Below are 5746 nucleotides of genomic sequence, written 5' to 3' on the forward strand. Positions count from 1 at the left end.
AATTCCAAATTTCACAACTTAAAAACATGGATATAATCTCCAATTTTCGAGCAAAATGTCCTGATATTAGAACCATATTTCTCTCAAGCGATTTGCAAATTTTCAAGTCGCTTTCTGTGGGAATATATGCAGCTAGATGCACGTTAGATGTGCAACTGGACAAACAGACTCACTCTTCTGTCACCAGAAGACAATGAAGCTGACTACAGAGCAGTATGAGCCCTGTGGCTTAACTTCAGATAGTTGACTCTCTACTCCTGCATGAAAAGGCAACTGTGCTCTGTTGGTGGACTAGTTAGTGTCTTATTAAGGAGTTGACCCTACACTCAGATTAGGTTTTTTAAAAGAAAGATTAACAGAGTAATTATTTGTGAGAGTAAAGGAATAACAGCGTCACAAGCTGTGAAGCTGTGATAGTGAGTTGAGAGAAGGGGTTGGTTTTATCTTCAAACAGAAGACTTAACAGGAAGAAACCCTGAGAGAAAAGAGACAGATGGTAGAGAAAGGAGTTGGCAAGAGATTGACCTCCAGCGTAGCCAGCCAGAAGACAATAGATAGAGCCAGACAAAATACACACCGCACGTTGAATTACATATACTGGAATCCAAAGATAAGGGAGTCTCATTGGCACAAACCACAAACATGAGTAAGTACCAGTCTGGAAACCCAGCTCCGAAATAGAGAGCAAAAGAAACAGAAAAAGGAAACGGGGTTCTCTAAGGCTCATGACTATGATTAATGAATAAGAACATCTAAGTTAATTAAAGAAAAAAATGTACCAATACATTGTGTACAACTACATTTTTCTTGGCATACAAATCCTAATAGTACACAAGATTGTGCTTCTAATGGACCTTGGTCACGCCATTCCTATTGGCAGAGGTGTTAGTTCAGTGATACAGACAGAACCCAGCCCATGTTAATCAGCTGCTCACTATCCCTGGTGATAGTCACTGATTCATGGGCAGGCATGTGTCTGGCATTTGCCTGATAAGATTGACAATCAGGACTGCACTCTTCAGCTGTCTAAGAAGTCCTTTCGTCCCTCCTAGAAGCCAATGAGGAGGTAAGTGGTTCTGGAAGAGTCTAGCTTTGACTATAAACAGTCAGAAAACACAAGCGTAAAAGGAACAAAATGGAAAAAGTCACCCACAAATTATTTAAGTAAGTGGGCACCTGTTTGAGTTTGCCATGATTTGGTATTTTTCAGTCACAATGGTCAATGCAGTCCTTTGATTTTTAAGTTGTTTAGAATAGAGCTTTTTCATGATTGCCTGTTTCAATTCTTGATGTCCGTTCCATTATGGGTAATAGTAACAGAATTTCTAAGTTTGCTTAATATCTAACTCATATGAGACTAAGGACACACACACACACAAATCAGATTTATCTCAATCATTCTTTTATGCCCTAGGTCTGTCTAATGTTCATTTATAAGTCAAAGAGTAGAGCTCTTTGATATAATTCAGGTCAAATTTCAAACTTCACTTTTGTTTTGTTTTGTTTCCTGATACTTTTCAGTAGCTTAACCACAATGCAAATATTTTTTTCACTAGTTATTAAAATAATTGTGTTCCTACCTGCCAAAACCTCCCTCTTCTACAAACATGTGCCCAAGATTCCGTTTTAGCTTCACAGGTGGCTTTTCTTTGTTTTCATTTGGACATTTTCCACCCAGGTCCATGATCACAAGCATGCACACTGCATATTTAGCTATGAGAAATAAAAATAGCAGCCATGGTAATGGGCAAAGAGACACCTTGCCGGTGGTGTTCCTGTATCAGTCAGGGTCAGAGATGCCTGGCTTGGTGACCGAAGGGATTTTACTCCCTAAGACACATAAAAGTCAAATCAAGTCAAATCCAAGCAGTGCAGTGCAGGAAGAGAAAGACAGACAGACATCTACCCTGCCACCCACAAACCTGCCCTCCTGGGCATGGCTCAGGCAGGGTGTAGACAGTCACTTGCTACCACAGCTGTTACCAGAGGCCCTCCAGTTGTGTGCCAGCCTGCAGTGGGAGCCACCATAATGTGCAAGCTTAAGGTGGATAAATCGGAATTAAGCAAGAAGTGGAGCAGCTTTAGCATTATGAAGAGACCTTCTGCTGCTTGAGATGGAGCATGGAGAGAAGTAGCCTGTTGTGAGTGGCCAGACTGCTACCTGGGACCATGTTGAGGTCCCAGCCTGGACTGCCACTGAGGGTCACGTCTGGGTTCTGGTTTGTAGCTACATTGTCAATGTCTGTGACTCATAATACCACTAGAGAACATGGGGATGTCCCTGGCTGGGGCAGTCACTGGGGACACAAAGAATCAATACAAAGTTGAATAAAAAAAGTTTTGAAATTCAAGATTTAGCAAATGCGGGGATGTGTTTAGATTCATATACTACCAACTAGATTGTAAAGTAGATTAAAACATGGCAATTCTCATGTCTTCAGTGACCAAAGCTTATCATCGTCTTAAACACAAATGTTTCTCTTTTTTCAGATTTACTGGGGTATAGCTGATGAATAAAAACTCTCTATCTATATAAGGAGTACAGTATAAATCGCTATCTTAAACGGTCTCTGTACATGTGACTGCTTTGTATATTCTTCTTGTTCTTAGCAATTTGTCTAGCTTAAAATTGTCAGATTTTTATTTTCCTACTTGAAACTGTGGAGTGGGTAAAGCCTACTCATCGAACAGGCAAGGCAATTTCATGTCACCACAGACAAGATAGGTCTGGACCAGAGCAAGAGTCCACAGGGAAGCCAGATTACCTATTTATCACTGGTGTGGAAAACACAGTACAGAAGCTAGCTTCAGTTGATCAACCAGAATAACGAGAGAAGGACTGGGAATTTAGTGATCTATGAACAAAGTGATTTTCCCGCGATGGTCCAGGGAGCCTGTAGTTGCCGTAATAGGCAAGTAATACAGAAAATAAGTGCAAAAGTAGTGTCTGGTGGGAGCAAGCAAGGCAATGGCAGCGATGCTGGAATATTCTGAGGGATAAAGTCCGTCAACCCTGCTTCTCACACAAAAGCACTGACTATTGGAGCAAAGAAAGCCAATCCATGGACCCATAATCAGGTGGCGCACTCATCTCATTTTGTCAGTAAGACACCCCAAAACCCAAAGGGCTGAAGCAAAACAATGCAGGGACCAGAACTGTCTGTGGTCACCGAGTCCCACAGACACATTGTTTAGTGCCATGATTGGCTATATACACACCCAGGATCACTGATGTTGATTTTGATTCTTTTCCATTAGTTCTTCCACTTACTTATAAAGCCTTGTGTTAAATGTATAGAAACGATGGGTTGAATTATGCCCTCCCTAAACATTCGGTTGAAGTCGTAACACCCCTATCCCTCATGTCTCACTCAGAATGATCTTATTGGAAACAGTGATGACAAATGTAATCTAGTGTCACGTAGGAATGAGGCAGGAACTTCCACAATAGGACTACTATCTTTAAGTAGAAAGGGCAGACATCCAGAGCCGAACACTTGTATAGTAAATAAGGCAGAGACTGAAGTGGCACAGCCACAAAACCAGGGTGTGAGGATAGCAAGCTACCCACAGCTTAGAAGAAGTGATTCTCTCCTATAGCTTTTAGGGAGAGCATAGTCCCGATGATACCTTGATTTTTATTTTAAACCTTCAGATTTCAATACTGTAAACAATAATTTTGTTGCTGTTGTTTCAAAATATCCAGTTTACAGTACTATGTCAGGCAGTCAGGAAACTAANACAGGAAAGTTCCATGATACATATCATCAAGTCTAAGCTCCTTGATTACAACATACACCCTGACTTCATTTATGTATATTCAAGAGAACCAAGACAAGTACCAGTGTATGTGGGATTTACCATCGATTATAAGGTACAAACCTACTTAGAACTTTGAAGAGAAAAACATACCTAAAAACTTATAAAACAGCATTCTTTGGGTTCTATCAGCACNTCTTTGGACACTAACATTCAGATGAGTGTTTCTATGAATAGAACACGTAGCATACCATGCACTGTGAAAGGATTCCCNAGCCTGAGCCTAAGCAGATGTCAGTGCAGCCTACACATTGTCCCACGAGCAAACTTAAGCAACCACACAGTATTCATCCTTACCAGTGGCTTTACTAAACCCACACAAAATTTAGCAAAACCGATTTTTGTCCTTCATTAACCCTTCCTTTCTTTTTCTGTCCCTTCTCTCTTGCTTCTCCCTCTCTCCCTCCCTTCCTTTCTGTGATGGGAGATACCANATGTATCCGATCATATGTGCTAGGCAAGTACTCTGTAACTGAACTGCATCCCCANCTCTAACTCTTTTTTTATTAGATACTTTCTTCATTTACATTTCAATTGCTATCCTGAAAGTCCCCTATACCCTCCCCCCCCCGCCCTGCTCCCCTGCCCACCCACTCCCACTTCTTGGCCCCAGCATTCCCCTTGTCCTGGGGCATACAAAGTTTGCAAGACCAAGGGGCCTCTCTTCCCAATGATGGCTGACTAGGCCATGTTCTGCTACATATGCAGCTAGAGACATAAGCTCTGGGGGTACTGGTTAGTTCATATTGTTGTTCCTTCTATAGGGTGGCAGACACCTTCAGCTCCTTGGGTACTTTCTCTAGCTCCTCCATTGGGGGCCCTGTGTTCCATCTAATGACTGTGAGCATCCACTTTTGTATTTGCCAGGCACTGGCATAGCCTCACAAGACACCGCTGTATCAGGGTCTTTTTAGCAAAATCTTGCTGGCATATGCAATAATGTCTGCATTTGGTGGCTGATTATGGGATGGATCCCCGGGTGGGGCAGTCTCTGGAAGGTCCATCCTTTCGTCCCAGCTCTAACTCTTAGTGTGTGTACCAATCACTGATGTCACTGTGCTTCATTCCCACTGAATCACTGAGATTCTTGGTCAGTGCTTTTCTGTCTCACTGTACATCAGATTAACCTGGAAATTTCTTGGAAGATGTCTACTCCTGAAATTAACAAAAGATGACAACATGGGCTACTGGCACAATTATGGAGGACAGTCCAATCTTACCTTTGACAGGAGCATGAATATGACATAGCTTCTTCTATGGGGTAGAATTTGGCAAATCTATGAAAATGTCTTATGATCCAAAAATCTCACTTTTAAGAACTTGCTCCAAGCTTTACATTACTGTAAGTACAAAAGACTCACAGGTACAAAGTTACTCACTCTGTCAAATGTCACAATAAAACACCAGAAGCCACCCAGATAGTGTAGAGAGCTGGTTGAGCATCAATTTTTTTTAATTTATTTATTTTTTATAGTTTTGGGACAAAAACCTGAGGAGTGGTATTGTAGTTTAAAACTATAATAAGAAAATGAGGACAATTTGGATAAAAATGAAATAAAACAATACGCAGATAGGTATATTAGCACATATTAATATCACTACATATGTAAGTACTGCACTCTTCATTTCCCCTCAACAAAGTACAAGAACATGGAGGGCAAACCACAAATGCACTCATGTGGCTCCCTTTCTGGAACCAGGCAGAAGGGAATGGTAGTGAAACGAACCGAGAAGAACGTAGGATTACTTGAGTACAACCTTGAAAATGATTTTATTTATTTATTTTTATTATTTTCTTTATTTACATTTCAAATGCTATCCCGGAAGTTTCCTGTACCCCTCCCCCCCCACCTCTGCTCCCCTACCCACCCACTCCCACTACTTGGCCCAGGCCTTGCCTTGTGCTGGGTCATATAAAGTTTGCAAG

This window comes from Mus pahari, chromosome 10 (genome assembly GCF_900095145.1).
Source record: "Mus pahari chromosome 10, PAHARI_EIJ_v1.1, whole genome shotgun sequence".
NCBI classification, from domain to species: domain Eukaryota; kingdom Metazoa; phylum Chordata; class Mammalia; order Rodentia; family Muridae; genus Mus; species Mus pahari.